The following is a 21705-nucleotide window of genomic DNA, read 5'->3' as shown; positions in this document are numbered from 1 at the left end:
ACCTTGTGAAGATGCTGGAGGAAACAGGTACAAAAGTATCTATATCCACAGTAAAACGAGTCCTATTTCGACATAACCTGAAAGGCCGCTCAGCAAGGAAGAAGCCACTGCTCCAAAACCGCCATAAAAAAAGCCAGACTTCGATTTGCAACTGCACATGGGGACAAAGATCGTACTTTTTGGAGAAATGTCTCTGGTCTGATGAAACAAAAATATAACTGTTTGGCCATAATGACCATTGTTATGTTTGGAAGAAAAAGGGGGTTGCTTGCAAGCCAAAGAACACCATCCCAACCGTGAAGCACGGGAGGGGCAGCATCATGCTGTGGAAGTGCTTTGCTGCAGGAGGGACCGGTGCACTTCACAAAATAGATGGCATCATGAGGAAGGAAAATTAGGTGGATATATTGAAGCAACATCTCAAGACATCAGTCAGGAAGTTAAAGCTTGGTCGCAAATGGTCTTCCAAATGGACAATGACCCCAAGCATACTTCCAAAGTTGTGGCAAAATGGCTTAAGATATTGGAGTGGCCATCACAAAGCTCTGACCTCAATCCTATAGAACATTTGTGGGCAGAACTGAAAAAGTGTGTGCGAGCAAGGAGGCCTACAAACCTGACTCAGTTACACCAGCTCTGTCAGGAGGAATGGGCAAAAATTCACCCAACTTATTGTGGGAAGCTTGTTGGAAGGCTACCCAAAACGTTTGACCCAAGTTAAACAATTTAAAGGCAATGCTACCAAATACTAATTGAGTGTATGTAAACTTCTAACCCACTGGGAATGTGATGAAAGAAATAAAAGCTGAAAGAAATCATTCTCTCTACTATTATTCTAACATTTCACATTCTCAAAATAAAGTGGTGATCCTAACTGACCTAAGACAGGGAATTTTTACTAGGATTAAATGTCAGGAATTGTGAAAAACTGAGTTTAGATATATTTGGTTAAGTTGTATGTAAACTTCCGACTTCAACTGTATGTGGTGTTCGGGTCCACTGGACCCGAGGGTAATAACAGTGTGGAAAAGTGTGTGTGTAGGTGAAAACAAGTAAAAATTAAACAAAAAGGTTTGCTGTGTGACTTCACTCTGTCTTCCTCCTCCCTAGACCTGCTGTTTCAACATAGCAACAAGAACCTGTCTGTCTCCCTGCCTGTCTCCCTGCCTCCCTGCCTGTCTGCCTGTCTCCCTGCCTGTCTGTCTGTCTCCCTGTCTCCCTGTCTGTCTCCCTGTCTGTCTCCCTGCCTGTCTCCCTGTCTGTCTCCCTGCCTGTCTGTCTGTCTCCCTGCCTGTCTGTCTGTCTGACTCCCTGCCTGTCTGTCTGTCTCCCTGACTGTCTGTCTGTCTGTCTCCCTGCCTGTCTGTCTGTCTCCCTGTCTGTCTCCCTGTCTGTCTCCCTGCCTGTCTCCCTGCCTGTCTGCCTGTCTGTCTCCCTGCCTGTCTCCCTGTCTGTCTCCCTGCCTGCCTGTCTGTCTCCCTGCCTGTCTGTCTGTCTGTCTCCCTGCCTGTCTGTCTGTCTCCCTGCCTGTCTGTCTGTCTGTCTCCCTGCCTGTCTGTCTGTCTCCCTGCCTGTCTCCCTGTCTGTCTCCCTGCCTGTCTCCCTGCCTGTCTGCCTGTCTGTCTCCCTGCCTGTCTCCCTGTCTGTCTCCCTGCCTGCCTGTCTGTCTCCCTGCCTGTCTGTCTGTCTGTCTCCCTGCCTGTCTGTCTGTCTCCCTGTCTGTCTGTCTGTCTCCCTGCCTGTCTGTCTGTCTCCCTGTCTGTCTGTCTGTCTCCCTGACTGTCTGTCTGTCTCCCTGCCTGTCTGTCTGTCTCCCTGCCTGTCTGTCTGTCTCCCTGACTGTCTGTCTGTCTCCCTGCCTGTCTGTCTGTCTCCCTGCCTGTCTGTCTGTCTCCCTGACTGTCTGTCTGTCTCCCTGCCTGCCTGTCTGTCTCCCTGCCTGTCTGTCTGTCTCCCTGACTGTCTGTCTGTCTCCCTGCCTGCCTGTCTGTCTCCCTGCCTGTCTGTCTGTCTCCCTGACTGTCTGTCTGTCTCCCTGCCTGCCTGTCTGTCTCCCTGCCTGTCTGTCTGTCTCCCTGCCTGTCTGTCTGTCTCCCCTGACTGTCTGTCTGTCTCCCCTGCCTGCCTGTCTGTCTCCCTGCCTGTCTGTCTGTCTCCCTGACTGTCTGTCTGTCTCCCTGCCTGCCTGTCTGTCTCCCTGCCTGTCTGTCTGTCTCCCTGCCTGCCTGTCTGTCTCCCTGCCTGTCTGTCTGTCTCCCTGACTGTCTGTCTGTCTCCCTGCCTGCCTGTCTGTCTCCCTGCCTGTCTGTCTGTCTCCCTGCCTGTCTGTCTGTCTCCCTGACTGTCTGTCTGTCTCCCTGCCTGTCTGTCTGTCTCCCTGACTGTCTGTCTGACTCCCGCTTTTTTCGCACTCTTTACCCTTTTTCTTATTTTTTTTTACATACACACATACATATATACATACATACATACATACACATACATATCCTTAAAAAATATATATATTCTCCTTTATTACTTTCCAACCCCGCCCCCCTTTCCCTACTTGGAGTAAACTAGTGAACAACAATGCTTAGGCCTCTACTTCCATCTTATACTTACTATCTACATTTTATGGACACAGTCAATTTTACAATAATTATATTTTGTTTGTTTTTTCTCCTGAACTTCTTCTCCTCTCAAGCTCTCCGATCATTTTCATGATGTCCATCCGGTTTGCTTCTATATGCCATATCTTTCTAACTGTGCTCTTTCACAAAAGCTCCCAACCTACAACCTATATACTTATTATGGACACAGTATGCTTTACATTATTAGTTATCTTGTTATTATTTGTTGTTAGTTGTCATTACTCCCATTCTTCAACTCCATTCAACACCACCCATCTATCTCTTAACACCATCCATATTGGATTTCTATTTGCCATATATTTTTCAACTGTACTGTGATGTTTTACAAAAGTTCTGAACCTTTCTATTCTCATTGTTTCTACAGATTGTAAATTGAAAATAAACATTTTTGCTAAAAGTATTATTATATTATTGATCGATTGACTATGACTTTTCAGATCACCCAGTAGTGCTATCTGCAGGGTTAGCTCCAGGTAAATATTGCAAATATGTCAATTCCTGGACCTGTGTCCAAAAACAAGCTACAAATGGACAGTACCAAAACCAATGATCTAATGGTTCTGTCTCTTCGCAGCAAAATCTGCAGAGCTGGGAAGATTGTATCCCCCATATATAATTAACATTCTATTGGTAGCAAGAATTTTCTAAAATAATTTAAATTGAAAGATTCTAAGTTTTGAATCCGGTGTCGTTTTGCGTATCAGTTCATAAACACTATGCCATGGGATCGGTACGTCAAAAATCTCTTCCCAACTATTTTGCAATCTATATGGGACGGCTGTCAATCCTTTGGTCCTTAGATGAAACTGGTATACTTTTTATTTATTTATCACAGTTTTCCTTAACCAATTATGTTGCACTCTTTACCCTTTGAAGTGTGTGAAACGTCACAATGTCTTGCTGGAACCTGCACAATGTTATTACAATACATTATTTCAATACATTGTAAAAAATTCTGTATTTTCCCACACTCTACCCCAGCCACGTGCAAATTGGGGGAAGGACACAACAAATAAATAGCTTTGTATGTGTGGCTCTTTACCACAATCAATCAGTATGGCAAAAATAATCTCTACTCAGTGGGCCATAGAAATAATTTCTGCAGAGAGACAAGCTAATGTGGTAGGAGTGTCTTCCACTTTGGAAGATGAAGACATTTTCAGAATATGAGGATCATGTCTCTGTCAATTCAGAGTCTGATAGTGAGTTGGAAGAAGAGGATGAGGTTGACCCTCAGCCAGCCCCAGGACCAGCCCGTCAGCAGCAAGCCACAGGACCAGCCCGTCAGCAGCAAGCCACAGGACCAGCCCGTCAGCAGCAAGCCACAGGACCAGCCCGTCAGCAGCAAGCCACAGGACCAGCCCGTCAGCAGCAAGCCACAGGACCAGCCCGTCAGCAGCAAGCCACAGGACCAGCCCGTCAGCAGCAAGCCACAGGACCAGCCCGTCAGCAGCAAGCCACAGGACCAGCCCGTCAGCAGCAAGCCACAGGACCAGCCCGTCAGCAGCAAGCCACAGGACCAGCCCGTCAGCAGCAAGCCACAGGACCAGCCCGTCAGCAGCCAGCCACAGGACCAGCCCGTCAGCAGCCAGCCACGCATGGCTGAGAATGTGATAAGGATGCAACCAGGGCCGACGCGGATGGCGGTTACTCATGTGCAGGACATAAAGTCTTCTTTTGAACTGTTCATCCCAGACACCATCCAGAAAATCATTCTGGACTGCACTAATTTGGAGGGAAGGCGTGTTTTTGGAGAGAGATGGAAGGAGATGGACCAAACTCATTTACATGCATACTTTGGGGTTCTTCTCCTTGCTGGTGTTTTCAGATCCAATGGGGAATCCACAGAATCCCTGTGGGATGCGGAAACTGGCAGATAACTTTACCGTGCAACAATGTCTCTGGAAAACTTCCACATTATTTCCAGGATTATCCGCTTCGATATCCGAGACACCAGACCAGCTCGGCGGCAGAGAGACAGGCTAGCTGCAATCAGGTCAGTGTGGGACAAGTGGATGGACCACCTTCCCCTGTTTTACAACCCTGGGCCCAACGTTACTGTTGATGAGCAGTTTATGCCATTTAGGGGCCGCTGCCCCTTCAGGCAGTACATATCGTCTAAACCCGCAAAATATGGAATCAAGATCTGGGCTGCCTGTGATACTGCTTCATCAGATATGGGGAACTTGCAAGTGTATACGGGGAAGCCAGATGGAGGAGCCCCTGAGAAGAACCAAGGGATGCGGGTTGTCCTGGACGTGACACAGGGACTCCGTGGCCACAACATCGATAACTTTTTTACTTCGCACAAGCTGGGACAGGAGCTCCTCAAGAGGAAGCTGACGATGGTAGGAACAGTACGAAATAACAAGCCAGAGCTCCCACCTCAAGCTGTTGAATACAAGGAACAGGCCTATCAATTCTTCTAAGTTTGTGTTCACGGCCGACATGTCTCTAGTGTCCTACGTGCCAAAAAAAAGGCAAAAATGTGGTACTCATGAGTACGCTGTACAGGGATGGGAGAATCTGTGTCCAGGAACATCAAAAACCAGAAATCATAATGGATTGCAATGCCACTAAAGTGGTAGCATGAGACGGAGTCTACAACCCACACAAGTGGCTCAGGTAGTGCAGCTCATCCAGGATGGCACATCAATGCGAGCTGTGGCAAGAAGGTTTGCTGTGTCTGTCAGCGTAGTGTCCAGAGCATGGAGGCGCTACCAGGAGACAGGCCAGTACATCAGGAGACGTGGAGGAGGACGTAGGAGGGCAACAACCCAGCAGCAGGACCGCTACCTCCGCCTTTGTGCAAGGAGGAGCAGGAGGAGCACTGCCAGAGCCCTGCAAAATGACCTCCAGCAGGCCACATATGTGCATGTGTCTGCTCAAACAGTCAGAAACAGACTCCATGAGGGTAGTATGAGGGCCCGACGTGCACACGTAGGGGTTGTGCTTACAGCCCAACACCGTGCAGGACGTTTGGCATTTGCCAGAGAACACCAAGATTGGCAAATTCGCCACTGGTGCCCTGTGCTCTTCACAGATGAAAGCAGGTTCACACTGAGCACACGTGACAGACGTGACAGAGTCTGGAGACGCCGTGGAGAATGTTCTGCTGCCTGCAACATCCTCCAGCATGACCGGTTTGGCAGTGGGTCAATCATGGTGTGGGGTGGCATTTCTTTGGGGGGCCGCACAGCCCTCCATGTGCTCGCCAGAGGTAGCCTGACTGCCATTAGGTACCGAGATGAGATCCTCAGACCCCTTGTGAGACCATATGCTGGTGCGGTTGGCCCTGGGTTCCTCCTAATGCAAGACAATGCTAGACCTCATGTGGCTGGAGTGTCAGCAGTTCCTGCAAGAGGAAGGCATTGATGCTATGGACTGGCCCGCCCGTTCCCCAGACCTGAATCCAATTGAGCACATCTGGGACATCATGTCTCGCTCCATCCACCAACGCCACGTTGCACCACAGACTGTCCAGGAGTTGGCGGATGCTTTAGTCCAGGTCTGGGAGGAGATCCCTCAGGAGACCATCCGCCACCTCATCAGGAGCATACCCAGGCGTTGTAGGGAGGTCATACAGGCACGTGGAGGCCACACACACTACTGAGCCTCATTTTGACTTGTTTTAAGGACATTACATCAAAGTTGGATCAGCCTGTAGTGTGGTTTTCCACTTTCATTTTGAGGGTGACTCCAAATCCAGACCTCCATGGGTTGATAAATTTGATTTCCATTGATACGTTTTGTGTGATTTTGTTGTCAGCACATTCAACTATGTAAAGAAAAAAGTATTTAATAAGATTATTTCATTCATTCAGATCTAGGATGTGTTATTTTAGTGTTCCCTTCATTTATCCCATTATCCCATAAAAGAGACGCTTTGTGGATAAGGCCCCTAAACCTTTTTCCAAAATGTGTCTTTTGACCAATCACATCAGATCTTTTCACATCAGATCTTTTTCAGAGCTGATCTTATTGGTCAAAAAACCAATTAGTGGAAAAAAGATTAGAATTGGGCTGCCTGTGTAACCGCAGCCATGTATGTTCAGATTTTGTAGATCGGGAAAAAAACTAGGAAAGTGTATACAATTGTGTATACATTTTTTTTTTTATGTGTATTTTTAGGGTTATACCTGATGAAAATGAGCATGAGTCTTTAGTAGATCTGAGGGATACACTGGGCTCAGGTTATTATAGGGGGAGATCCCAGTGATACACTGGGCTCAGGTTATTATAGGGGGAGATCCCAGGGATACACTGGGCTCAGGTTATTATAGGGGGAGATCCCAGGGATACACTGGGCTCAGGTTATTATAGGGGGAGATCCAAGGGATACACTGGGCTCAGGTTATTATAGGGGGAGATCCCAGGGATACACTGGGCTCAGGTTATTATAGGGGAGATCCCAGTGATACACTGGGCTCAGGTTATTATAGGGGGAGATCCCAGGGATACACTGGGCTCAGGTTATTATAGGGGGAGATCCCAGTGATACACTGGGCTCAGGTTATTATAGGGGGAGATCCCAGTGATACACTGGGCTCAGGTTATTATAGGGGGAGATCCCAGTGATACACTGGGCTCAGGTTATTATAGGGGGAGAGCAGGGATACACTGGGCTCAGGTTATTATAGGGGGAGATCCCAGGTATCTGGAAGGTTTAGTGGACATACTCTAAGAAAAAAGGGGTCCAAAAGGGTTCTTCGGCTGTTCCCATTGGAGAACCCTTTTTGGTTCCAGGTAAAACCCTTTTGGGTTCCATGTAGAACCCTCTGTGGAAAGGGTTTTATATGGAACCCAAGATGGTTCTACTTGGAACCAGAAAGTGTTCTTCAAAGGGTTATCCTATGGGGACAGCCGAATAACCATTTTAGGTTCTAGATAGCACCTTTTTTTCTAAGAGTGCAGGATGGGACTCAGCTGAGGCGTTCACACTGAAGTTGAGAGCTTAGAGCAGTAAAGGTTAGAGAGGCCTAAGGAACAGCCAAAATGTGGTACAGATTTTCATAAGAACCCGGGCCACAACAGGGCAAGGGAAGGCCAGGGATTGGTCCATCCGCAGGCCAGGGAATGTTCCATCCGCAGGCCCGGGATTGGTCCATCCGCAGGCCAGGGATTGGTCGATAAAGCGTCAATGCCAGAGATCAGAGTCTTGTTCAGTAAGCTCTGCTCTATCATTGAAAAAATACAGCTGATTATCGAAACCAACCAATTATTATCCTGTAGAAGTCTCCAAGTCGTACCAACCTGAAGTTGGCACCTGATGTAACAAACATTATTTGAATGAATCATAAAAAGCTAATAGAGACAGTTCAACTTGTTCTCAACATGTTCATATCCTTTGAATGACTAATACAATAAGAACAACGAGTTAAAGTGATTCATAGAAGACAAATAAACTATTGAAATGTTTGAAGACTTTAAGACAAGTTTAATCCATAGGGGATATCGCAATTGCAACACAGTATTAGCATTTTGACGTCGTCGACACAATTGGCCCAACTGCCACACTTTGAGAACCCAGGCCTTGTATCAACCTCATGACCTCAGCCCATTCACTTTTATGTGCCAGAAGCACAAACAAAGATTGCTAATAACACAGAGATACGCAACATCAACCTATGGATTGAGCTGCTCACCTCGGGAACACCATGTGACTCGGTTTGATTGCCAGAGTTTGAGGCTAGATAACAGTCAGAAACTTCTGCTGAAAGTTACTATAAATGTGACAATTGACATAACAATAGGTTATCTTCTCTTCAAAGCCAAAGGTGCCTACGAAACAAAGTCCCTGTGCTAGCGTCACTGTAACATATCCTTTCTGTTTTCCGCAGCATTACGTTTCGAAAGTAAAGAAAGGTGAATTTGTTTTGAAGGGTTTCGTCTAGGAAACACCACCCTTTGCACTATGGACCTTTCCTCACCATATTAGTGACGGGAAATCTAAATGGAGCTGCCCTTTGATAGCCCTTGTTTGTAATGTCCCTCTTCATCAGTCGTTTGCATTGAAGTTCTCGGCCGCTGTTACCCGACACTGACATAAGGCATCCATAATTTCATGGATTGTTGCTTCTCTCCACTATTTCCTTGAAACTTAAAACGACATCAGAGTTGCTCCAGTGGTATGCCCTAGCTAGCCTATCTGATTTGGCACCAGAGGCTAGGTGGAGAGGTAAGTGATCCCCACCTTGTTCCCCTTGTGCCCCCCTTTTACTCCCTCTGTGATGGCCTGTCGGGATGGAAGGTGACACATGGGCCACCTAGGGCTGGCCTTCCTGGGCCACAGTGCTCAGAATTGCGCCTCTCCCTCCCCCCCTCCCTCCCTCCCTATCTGTCAGATTGAGTGGTGAATAGAGTGGTGTGACCGTCTGAAGTTGTTGACTTCGACATTTGACTGGAGAGTGGTGTGACCGTCTAAAGTTGTTGACTTCGACATTTGACTAGAGAGTGGTGTGACCGTCTAAAGTTGTTGACTTCGACATTTGACTGGAAAGTGGTGTGACCGTCTGAAGTCGTTGACTTCGACCTTTGACTGGAGAGTGGTGTGACCGTCTAAAGTTGTTGACTTCGACCTTTGACTGGAGAGTGGTGTGACCGTCTAAAGTTGTTGACCTCGACCTTTGACTGGAGAGTGGTGTAAACCTCTGAAGTTGTTGACTTCGACTGTTGACTGTTGACTGGAAAGTGGTGTGACCGTCTGAAGTTGTTGACTTCGACCTTTGACTGGAGAGTGGTGTAAACCTCTGAAGTTGTTGACTTCAACGGTTGACTTTGATCAGGTAATTTTGAAGAACTCCGGCAGACGCCTGTCTGAAGAAGGTTGAAGGTTGGTGGTGGTTGAGGGACTCATGGGACGGAAGGTGACTAATTACAGATCATCAACGAGGGGCTGTGTGTTCTGTGGAAAATAATGCACGACGTGGAAGGTGTGTTCCACGATGAGCAGCGGAGTGGCATTAATCTTCAACAGAGTTGCATTATTTTCCAGAGAAGAGCATAGAACCCCGAGTTGATAATCACTATTATACCACAATATAACGTAACACATTTGCTGCTAGAAATGTATTCATTTAGTGGTATAAATGTGACAACAACAAATTGCCTTGGTAACCAAACAAACAGATTAGCTAGTTTAGCTAACCAAACCATTCATTCTAGCTTGCTATTATGAAAATCTAATTCAACAATACCAAATAATGTTTTCAATTTGACTTTTGCTTTCAAAAGCAGCTCAAACATAGAACATGTAAGAATTAACTTCATAGCCGTTGGTTATTGCCGTGCATTATAGAAAAATAATGCACACTCTAGAATGCCCTTCAAGCCAATGAGAAATTAGTATTCAACAAAGGGCATAACACATGTCTACTGACTGGTTGAGCTTTGTGTTCTCACTCTATTGAGTGGTTCTCCAGATGATGGAGGTACGAGGCTAGGTGAATGGTGGGGAGGTTCAAAACGAACAGTGACCAACTCAGCTAGTGGCTGAAGAGCGTTATCAGATATGATGTTGTGACTGACTCATGTTGAACGAGGTTCTCATGCGGACCACAAGATTGTAACCTAGTCCAGCTCATTGAGCTAAAGCCTAGGCTTTAGCTTGGGAAGCTAACACAAGTCTTCAAGTCTCAGGCAAGGTTACTCATCATGCGAGTGTGGTTCATCAACAACCATATCATAATGATCCTGTGTCGCATTAGATTCATTTACATTTACATTTAAGTCATTTAGCAGACGCTCTTATCCAGAGCGACTTACAAATTGGTGCATTCACCCTATAGCCAGTGGGCTAACCACTTTACAACATTTTTTTTTTTTTTTTTTTTTTGGGGGCTAGAAGGATTACTTCATCCTATCCCAGGTATTCCTTAAAGAGGTGGGGTTTCAAATGTCTCCGGAAGGTGGTGAGTGACTCCGCTGTCCTGGCGTCGTGAGGGAGCTTGTTCCACCATTGGGGTGCCAGAGCAGCGAACAGTTTTGACTGGGCTGAGCGGGAACTATGCTTCCGCAGAGGAAGGGGAGCCAGCAGGCCAGAGGTGGATGAACGCAATGCCCTCGTTTGGGTGTTGGGACTGATCAGAGCCTGAAGGTACGGAGGTGCCGTTCCCCTCACTGCTCCATAGGCAAGCACCATGGTCTTGTAACGGATGCGAGCTTCAACTGGAAGCCAGTGGAGTGTGCGGAGGAGGGGGTGACGTGAGAGAACTTGGGAAGGTTGAACACCAGACGGGCTGCGGCATTCTGGATGAGTTGTAGGGGTTTAATGGCACAGGCAGGGAGCCCAGCCAACAGCGAGTTGCAGTAATCCAGACGGGAGATGACAAGTGCCTGGATTAGGACCTGTGCCGCTTCCTGTGTAAGGCAGGGTCGTACTCTCCGAATGTTGTAGAGCATGAACCTGCAGGATCGGGTCACCGCCTTGATGTTAGCGGAGAACGACAGGGTGTTGTCCAGGGTCACGCCAAGGCTCTTCGCACTCTGGGAGGAGGACACAACGGAGTTGTCAACCGTGATGGCGAGATCATGGAACGGGCAGTCCTTCCCCGGGAGGAAGAGCAGCTCCGTCTTGCCAGGGTTCAGCTTGAGGTGGTGATCCGTCATCCATACTGATATGTCGGCCAGACATGCAGAGATGCGATTCGCCACCTGGTTATCAGAAGGGGGAAAGGAGAAGATTAGTTGTGTATCGTCAGCGTAGCAATGATAGGAGAGGCCATGTGAGGATATGACAGAGCCAAGTGACTTGGTGTATAGGGAGAAAAGGAGAGGGCCTAGAACTGAGCCCTGGGGGACACCAGTGGTGAGAGCACGTGGTGCGGAGACAGCTTCTCGCCACGCCACTTGGTAGGAGCGACCGGTCAGGTAGGACGCAATCCAGGAGTGAGCCGCGCCGGAGATGCCCAGCTCAGAGAGGGTGGAGAGGGAGGATCTGATGGTTCACAGTATCAAAGGCAGCAGACAGGTCTAGAAGGACAAGAGCAGAGGAGAGAGAGTTAGCTTTAGCAGTGCGGAGAGCCTCCGTGACACAGAGAAGAGCAGTCTCAGTTGAATGACCAGTCCTGAAACCTGACTGGTTTGGATCAAGAAGGTCATTCTGAGAGAGATAGCAAGAGAGTTGGCTAAAGACGGCACGCTCAATAGTTTTGGAAAGAAAAGAAAGAAGGGATACTGGTCTGTAGTTGTTGACATCAGTGGGATCGAGTGTTGGTTTTTTTGAGAAGGGGTGCAACTCTCGCTCTCTTGAAGACGGAAGGGACATGGCCAGCGGTCAAGGATGAGTTGATCAGCGAGGTGAGGTAGGGGAGAAGGTCACCGGAGATGGTCTGGAGAAGAGAGGAGGGGATGGGGTCAAGCGGGCAGGTTGTTGGGCGGCCTGCAGTCACTAGTCGCAAGATTTTATCTGGAGAGAGAGGGGAGAAAGAAGTCAAAGCATAGGGTAGGGCAGTGTGAGCAGGACCAGCAGTGTCATTAGACTTAACAAATGAGGATCGGATGTCGTCAACCTTCTTTTCAAAGTGGTTGACGAAGTCATCCACAGAGGGGGAGGAGGGGGAGGGGGGATTCAGCAGTGAGGAGAATGTGGCAAAGAACTTCCTAGGGTTAGAGGCAGATGCTTGGAATTTAGAGTGGTAGAAAGTGGCCTTAGCAGCAGAAACAGATGAAGAAAATGTAGAGAGGAGGGAGTGAAAAGATGCCAGGTCGGCAGGGGAGTTTAGTTTTCTTCCATTTCCGCTCCGCTGCCCGGAGCTCTGTTCTGTGAGCTCGCAATGAGTCATCAAGCCACGGAGCTGGAGGGGAGGACCGAGCCGGCCGGGAGGATAGGGGACACAGGGGAGTCAAAGGATGCAGAAAGGGAGGAGAGGAGGGTTGAGGAGGCAGAATCAGGAGATTGAGGAGAAGGATTGAGCAGAGGGAAGAGATGATAGGATGGAAGAGGAGAGAGTAGTGGGAGAGAGAGAGCGAAGGTTGCGGCGGCGCGTTACCATCTGTGTAGGGGCAGAGTGAGTAGTGTTGGAGGAGAGTGAGAGAGAAAAGGATACAAAGTAGTGGTCGGAGACATGGAGGGGAGTTGCAGTGAGATTAGTAGAAGAGCAACATCTAGTAAAGATGAAGTCAAGCGTATTGCCTGCCTTGTGAGTAGGGGGGGACGGTGAGAGGGTGAGGTCAAAAGAGGAGAGGAGTGGAAAGAAGGAGGCAGAGAGAAATGAGTCAAATGTAGACGTAGGGAGGTTGAAATCCCCCAAAACTGTGAAGGGTGAGCCATCCTCAGGAAAGGAACTTGTCAAGCTCATTGATGAACTCTCCAAGGGAACCTGGAGGGCGATAGATGACAAGGATATTAAGCTTAAATGGGCTAGTGACTGTGACAGTGTGGAATTCAAATGAGGAGATAGACAGATGGGTTAGGGGAAAAATTGAGAATGACCACTTGGGAGAGATGAGGATTCCTGTGCCACCACCCCTCTGACCAGATGCTCTCGGGGTATGCGAGAACACATGGTCAGACGAGGAGAGAGCAGTAGGAGTAGCAGTGTTTTCAGTGGTAATCCATGTTTCCGTCAGCGCCAGGAAGTCGAGGGACTGGAGGGTAGCATAGGCTGGGATGAAGTCAGCCTTGTTGGCGGCAGAACGGCAGTTCCAGAGGCTGCCTGAGACCTGGAACTCCAGGTGTGTGGTGCGTGCAGGGACCACCAGGTTAGAGAGGCAGAAGCCACGCGGTGTGAGGCGTTTGTGTAGCCTGTGCGGAGAGGAGAGAACAGGGATAGGCAGAGGCATAGTTGACAGGCTGCAGCAGATGGCTACAATAATGCAGAGGAGATCGGAATGAAATGAACTAAACATCTGGGAAAGGAGAGAGCAGGCCTCCCTCACCAAAAAAAAATATAACTCTCCCAACTTCCACCTCAGAAACTATAATTGTTTCACTGAACCACCCGAATAAAACTCTCCCAACTTCCACTTTAGAAATTAGAATTGTTGTAAACTACAGCAGACTGTTATCAGTAGCTGTAATTAAGTACAGCAGCTACCAACCACCTAACGTTAATGCCTCGGATAATGAGGTTAGAAAAACAGCTGAATGGTGGCAGCTAGCTGGCTCAATCACAGGTACTCTTAAGCATGAAATAACATTGGAAACAACTAACCACAGTTGCTAAAAGTTACCAGTAGCTACCCGCTAGCTAGCTAGCTAGCTTTGTTGGTCCAAGTAGTGGGTAAACTAGCCTCGTGCTTCGCCGGGGTCCGCCGAATACAATACTTACCTACAATAATTACCTACAATAACCTACAATAACTACCTGAGTAAACTACCTATAATACCTAACTACAATACCTACCTACAATCTAAATACATGGTTTAAGCTTTACTCAACACCATATAAGAAGCCAAGCTTACCTTTCATAACGCAGCAATGATTAAACGTTGGGTAGCTAGCACAAAGATATTGTATTTAGCTACCACAGTACAGCCAGCTGGTAGTGTTGGCTAGCTAGCAATGGCTGCTGTGTTGACTTTGTTTGAAAAACGGCGTCGCTGCGAACGAATGTAGCTGGCTAAAAGGATATTGTTTTTAGTTGCTACCGTTGCTAATAGCTACTCGCCAGCTAATCCAGGATGTGAGTTAGCTAGCTAGCTTCGTGCTACACCCGGCACCGCCGAATACAAAAGTAACCTACAATAACTACACAACAACTACCCACAACAGCCCACGATGCCTACCTATACTACTTAATAATATACAGCCCACGATGCCTACCTATAATACCTAACTACAATCTAAATACATAGTTTAAGCCTTACTCGACAAAGCCCAAGCTATGTATAAAGCCAAACTGGCAGACTGCAATCAGTAGCTGTAATTAAGTACAGCAGCTACCAACCACCTAACGTTAATGCCTCGGATAATGATTCTGTTCCCCATTTGCTTCATTAAGACACATTAAGTTTGAAAAAGACACTTAAATGTAGATATTATCTCAGATATTAATAAGCTAGGCGGGACCAGATCTGAAGGTGCAAAACAACATTTGACACATTACTTAATTTTCATATGTATTAAAACTTCTGAAAAACTGAGGTTACCGATAGCAGAATCAAGAGGGATGAATCCTTTGTGAAAATAGTTGAATTACATCACACATAATGTGTTTAAAATGTAATGATCGCACCAATACCTCTTGATACTCACTCAGTCAATGATGTGAACCAAACTGTATTAGAGGAGCGAATGATTGTTATATGACAATCTTTGAACAATCAATAAGGAAACATCTACAGTGATTCTTCACTCTGGTTGGCCTCTTCTAAAGCTAGACACAAAGATTCATCTTGGTGATGAGTGGAGCAACCAGAGGCCATTTCTCATCCTCCCATGGAGACGTAAGGCCTCTCTGCATGTCCTTGCGTCTCTGACACCATCCATCCCTCCCCTTTTTGGTTCTCTGAACCTCCTGCCTGGGTCACCTCCAGCCGCGCTGAGGGTTTACAGGTCACTTCCCACATTTTTATATCGCTATGGTGATATCACAGTGTGTGGGTGTGTAAAGTGGAGGTGGAATTGTCCCCCTGGACTGGACTGACCTCATGTCTTGTCAAGTGATCGTTGTGTTTTGATGGTAGAAAAGGGGACTGTCGTGTGCTGTCAATCATTGTTTTATGTGACTGCATTAAATGGAAGTTGTTTGTACTCTAAATCAAAAAGCTTCCATTGACTGAGAAGATAATACATACTGGATGGTGATAAAAGTATGATTTTGGATGACATTGTCTCTCTGTGTATCCTATTGTGAAATCATGATGTATGGAACATTGTGATGATTATTGGTGGGTTTATTTCAACACTTCCCATATTGAAGATATCCAAAGTATATTTATGGACGATCCATGTTGAGAACATCTCTATTTAGTCAATTCAAAATGAGCTCACAGTGTACTGACGAAGGAATGTCAGCACCCTGTAGGAAACAGTGACTCACCTTTGATAATGGTAACCAAGCATACAGAGAGGTGAGACAGTCAAGACAGATAAACAGGATGAGATAACCTGTTTAGGGGAAAGTGCATTTGGGGATAAACATGACATAGCGAATCTGAAACAATGTCTACAATCTGTTTACTATGGCACCGTACAGTGTCTTCAGGAAGTATTCACACCCCTTGACTTTTTCCAGATTTTGTTGTGTTACTGCCTGAATTTAAAATGGATTATTTTTGTCACTGGCCTACACACAATACCCCATTATGTCAAAGTGGAATTATGTTTTCGAAATGTTTTAAACATTTATTAAAAATGAAAAGCTGAAATGTCTTGAGTCAGTAAGTATTCAACGCATTCATTATGGCAAGCCTAAATACAGTGCATTCGGAAAGTATTCAGACTCCTTGACCTTTTCCACATTTTGTTACGTTACAGACTTATTCTAAAATTGATTAAAAAATAAATAAATCAGTCATTAATCTACACACAATACCCCATAATGACAAAGCAAAAACAGGTTTTTAGAAATACTGAAATATTACATTTACATAAGTATTCAGCCCCTTGACTCAGTACTTGGTTGAAGCACCTTTGGCAGCGATTACAGCCTTGAGTCTTCTTGGGTATGACGCTACAAACTTGGGACACCTGTATTTGGGGAGTTTCTCCCATTATTCTCTGCATATCCTCTCAATCTCTGTCAGGTTGGATGGGGAGCGTCGCTGCACAGCTATTTTCAGGTCTCTCCAGAGACGTTCGATCGGGTTCAAGTCCGGGCTCTGGCTGGGCCACTCAAGGATATTCAGAGACTTGTACCGAAGCCACTCCTGCGTTGTCTTGGCTGTGTGCTTAAGGTCGTTGTCCTGTTTGAAGGTGAACCTTCGCCCCAGTCTGAGGTCCTGAGCACTCTGGAGCAGGTTTTCATTAAGGATCTCTCTGTACTTTGCTCCGTTCACCTTTCCCTCTATCCTGACTAGTCTCCCAGTCCCTGCTGCTGAAAAACACCCCCACAGCATGATGCTGTACAAGCATACCCATAACATGATGCAGCTACCACTATCCTTGAAAATATGGAGAATGGAACTCATTAATGTGTTGTATTGGATTTGCCCCAAACATAACAATTTGTATTCAGGACAAAAAGTTAATTGCTTTGCCACATTTTTTTGCAGTATTACTTTAGTGCCTTGTTGCAAACAGGATGCATGTTTTGAAATATTGTTTATTCTGTACAGGCTTCCTTCTTTTCACTCTGTCAATTAGGTTAGTATTGTGGAGTAACTGCAATGTTGTTGATCCATCCTCAGTTTTAATAGCTGCTTCTACAATGTTTTGACTAAGGGGTGTAAATGAGATATTTCTGTATTTCATTTTCAATACATTTGCTAAAATGTCTAAAAACATGTTTTCAGTTTGTCATTATGGGGTGTTGTGTGTAGATGGGTGAGCATTTTTTTTTTTTTAATCCATTTTGAATTCAGGCTGTAACAACAAAAATGTGGAATAAGTCAAGGGGTATGAATACTTTCTCCTATATAGTATATACACTGCTCAAGAAAATAAAGGGAACACTAAAATAACACATCCTAGATCTGAATGAATGAAATAATCTTATTAAATACTTTTTTCTTTACATAGTTGAATGTGCTGACAACAAAATCACACAAAAATTATCAATGGAAATCAAATGTATCAACCCATGGAGGTCTGGATTTGGAGTCACCCTCAAAATGAAAGTGGAAAACCACACTACAGGCTGATCCAACTTTGATGTAATGTCCTTAAAACAAGTCAAAATGAGGCTCAGTAGTGTGTGTGGCCTCCACGTGCCTGTATGACCTCCCTACAACGCCTGGGCATGCTCCTGATGAGGTGGCGAATGGTCTCCTGAGGGATCTCCTCCCAGACCTGGACTAAAGCATCCGCCAACTCCTGGACAGTCTGTGGTGCAACGTGGCGTTGGTGGATGGAGCGAGACATGATGTCCCAGATGTGCTCAATTGGATTCAGGTCTGGGGAACGGGCGGGCCAGTCCATAGCATCAATGCCTTCCTCTTGCAGGAACTGCTGACACACTCCAGCCACATGAGGTCTAGCATTGTCTTGCATTAGGAGGAACCCAGGGCCAACCGCACCAGCATATGGTCTCACAAGGGGTCTGAGGATCTCATCTCTGTACCTAATGGCAGTCAGGCTACCTCTGGCGAGCACATGGAGGGCTGTGCGGCCCCCCAAAGAAATGCCACCCCACACCATGACTGACCCACCACCAAACCGGTCATGCTGGAGGATGTTGCAGGCAGCAGAACGTTCTCCATGGCGTCTCCAGACTCTGTCACGTCTGTCACATGTGCTCAGTGTGAACCTGCTTTCATCTGTGAAGAGTACAGGGCGCCAGTGGCGAATTTGCCAATCTTGGTGTTCTCTGGCAAATGCCAAACGTCCTGCATGGTGTTGGGCTGTAAGCACAACCCCCACCTGTGGACGTCGGGCCTCATACCACCCTCATGGAGTCTGTTTCTGACTGTTTGAGCAGACACATACACATTTGTGGCCTGCTGGAGGTCATTTTGCAGGGCTCTGGCAGTGCTCCTCCTGCTCCTCCTTGCACAAAGGCGGAGGTAGCAGTCCTGCTGCTGGGTTGTTGCCCTCCTACGGCCTCCTCCACATCTCCTGATGTACTGGCCTGTCTCCTGGTAGCGCCTCCATGCTCTGGACACTATGCTGACAGACACAGCAAACCTTCTTGCCACAGCTCGCATTGATGTGCCATCCTGGATGAGCTGCACTACCTGAGCCACTTGTGTGGGTTGTAGACTCTGTCTCATGCTACCACTAGAGTGAAAGCACTGCCAGCATTCAAAAGTGACCAAAACATCAGCCAGGAAGCATAGGAACTGAGAAGTGGTCTGTGGTCATCACCTGCAAAACCAGTCCTTTATTGGGGGTGTCTTGCTAATTGCCTATTATTTCCACCTGTTGTCTATTCCATTTGCACAACAGCATGTGACATTTATTGTCAATCAGTGTTGCTTCCTAAGTGGACAGTTTGATTTCACAGAAGTGTGATTGACTTGGAGTTACATTGTGTTGTTTAAGTGTTCCCTTTATTTTTTTGAGCAGTGTACCTAGAAACTGACCACGGTTTTCATGTTGCAAGGCGGGTGTCCATGGACCACCTTGAAACGGACTATGGTTTTCATGTCACCAGGCAGGATCAGGGATCACCTTGAAACGGACTATGGTTTTCATGTCAAAAGGCAGGGACCATTTATCACCTTGAAAAGGACTATGATTTTCATGTAGCCAGGTGGGACCAGGGACCACCTTGAAACAGGGTTATCATGTCGCCAGGCGGGACCAGGGACCACCTTGAAACAGGATTTTCATGTCATACTATATAGTACTTTAGGTGCCCTTAGGGCCCTGTTAATCTGTAATTATATGAACTTGACGGTGGTCTGCTCTATCGCTGCTGTTAGTTTCGGGTGAAAACATGCAAACATGATTTAGGAAAGATATTTAGGAGAGATATGATATGAAAGATATGGATAAAATGTTGTGCTGTTTCGGTCTACATGCCCTGACAGATTTAACGGATACATTTTTCTATAATTAGGTTGCTGTAGGTTGGACCAGTTGGAGATATACTGTAATCTATTTCTTATTCACGATGGACTAGGGTGAACATGCATGCCCTCTCACAGAATCGACCAATCAAACAGCCACGTTGAACTAGCACTAGTACTTGACTTTTTCCCCCTTACTAGTTTTGACTTTGCTGATAGCTACTTTATTGAGGACAAATGTACTTACTATGACTATGAGATGGTGTTGTCCCACCTAGCTATCTTAATATGAATACACTAACTGTAAGTCGCTCTGGATAAGATTGTCTGCTAAATGACCAAAATGTAAATTATGTAAAATGAGTATGTTCTGCTTGGACCAGTGAGTGGTCAAGACCTCATCACACCTAAAACGTTTTACGGCGCTAAAATGATTAACCATTGCATGTACAGTACCAGTCAAAAGTTTGGACACGCCTACTCATTCCAGGGTTTTTCTTTATTTTTACTATTTTTCACATTGTAAAATAATAGTGAAGACATCAAAACTATGAAATAACACATATGGTATCATGTAGTAACCAAAAAAAGGGTTAAACAAATCAAAATATATTTTATATTTGAGATTCTTCAAAGTAGCCACCCTTTGCCTTGATGACAGCTTTGGACACTCTTGGCATTCTCTCAGCCAGCTTCAACTGGAATGCTTTTCCAACAGTCTTGAAGGAGTTCCCACATATGCTGAGCACTTGTTGGCTGCTTTTCCTTCACTCTGCCATCCGACTCATCCCAAACCATCTCAATTGGGTTGAGGTCGGGGGATTGTGGAGGCCAGGTCATCTGATGCAGCACTCCATCACTCTCCTTATTGGTAAAATACCCCTAACAAAGCCCGGAGAAGTGTTGGGTCATTGTCCTGTTGAAAAACAAATTATAATCCCACTAAGCCCAAACCAGATGGAATGGCGTACTGCTGCAGAATGCTGTGGTAGCCATGCTGGTTAAGTGTGCCTTGAATTTTAAATAAATCACAGACAGTGTCACCAGCAAAGCACCCCCACACCATAACACCTCCTCCTCCATGCTTTACGGTGGGAAATAAACATGCAGAGATTATCCGTTCACCCACACCGCGTCTCACAAAGCCACGGCGGTTGGAACCAAAACTCTCCCATTTGGACTCATCAGACCAAAGGACACATTTGTCTAATGTCCATTGCTCGTGTTCTTGGCACAAGCAAGTCTCTTCTTCTTATTGGTGTCCTTTAGTAGTGGTTTCTTTGCAGCCATGAAGGCCTGAATCACACAGTCTCCTCTGAACAGTTGAGGTTGAGATGGGTCTGTTACTTCAACTCTGTGAAGCATTTATTTGGGCTGCAATCTGAGGTGCAGTTAACTCTAATGAACTTATCCTCTGCTGCAGCGGTAACTCTGGGTCTTCCATTCCTGTGGCGGTCCTCATGAGAGCCAGTTTCATCAAAGCGCTTGATGGTTTTTGCAACTGCACTTGAAGAAACTTTCAAAGTTCTTGAAATGTTCCATATTGACTGACCTTCATGTCTTAAAGTAATGATGAACTGTTGTTTCTCTTTGCTTATTTGAGCTGTTCTTGCCATAATATGGACTTGGTATTTTACCAAATAGGGCTATCTTCTGTCACAACACAACTGATTGGCTCCAACGCATTAAGAAGGAAAGAAATTCCACAAATTAACTTTTAAGAAGGCACACCTGTTAATTGAAATGCATTCCAGGTGACTGCCTCATGAAGCTGGTTGAGAGAATGCCAAGAGCGTGCAAAGCTGTCGTCAAGGCAAAGGGTGGCTATTTTAAGAATCTAAAATATAAAATATATTTTGATTTGTTTTACACTTTTTTTGGTTACTACATGCTTCCATAGTTGTGATGTCTTCACTGTTATTCTACAATGTGAAAAATAGTAAAAATAAAGAAGAGTAGGTGTGTTCAGACTTTTGACTGGTAGTTTATATATTTGTTTATATAGCCCTTAATGAAATGTATACACAAATGTAACTTAATCTCACAACAAACACTCACATTGTCTATATTGGAACAGCTTGACAAACTCCTCTGATGTGATTAGTCTGTCAAAATATGCTTTTTGCAGACTTCTGCAAATATCAACAATGGAATTTCTTCAGGGTAAGCACCTGTGTGTGTTTGTGGGAAGTTCTCTTTGAGTGGTCAAAGATAACCTAGGAGTAAAGACAGTTGTCTGTGTATCCTATTACCCAATGCGTAACACTGTTCTGTGCTGAAGGTGAGTGTTTAATTTTGAATGTCATATTGTAAAGGGATTATGACAGTCTCCGCCACCAACTCTTTAGTTATGTCAGTGTCTATGAACCTGGTGTAATTTATTACCCTTTCAAGCTGTTCTCGAACCCACGGGTCTCCTGTCAACTGTCAAAGCTTTCTCAACTTGAATGGAGTTTAGTTCAAAATGTGAGTTAACTATTAACAGGATTTATATAGCACTTTTCTAACAACTGAGGTACT

This window comes from Coregonus clupeaformis, chromosome 11 (assembly GCF_020615455.1).
Source record: "Coregonus clupeaformis isolate EN_2021a chromosome 11, ASM2061545v1, whole genome shotgun sequence".
Classification (NCBI taxonomy): Eukaryota; Metazoa; Chordata; class Actinopteri; order Salmoniformes; family Salmonidae; genus Coregonus; species Coregonus clupeaformis.
This window is presented reverse-complemented; position numbering follows the sequence as displayed.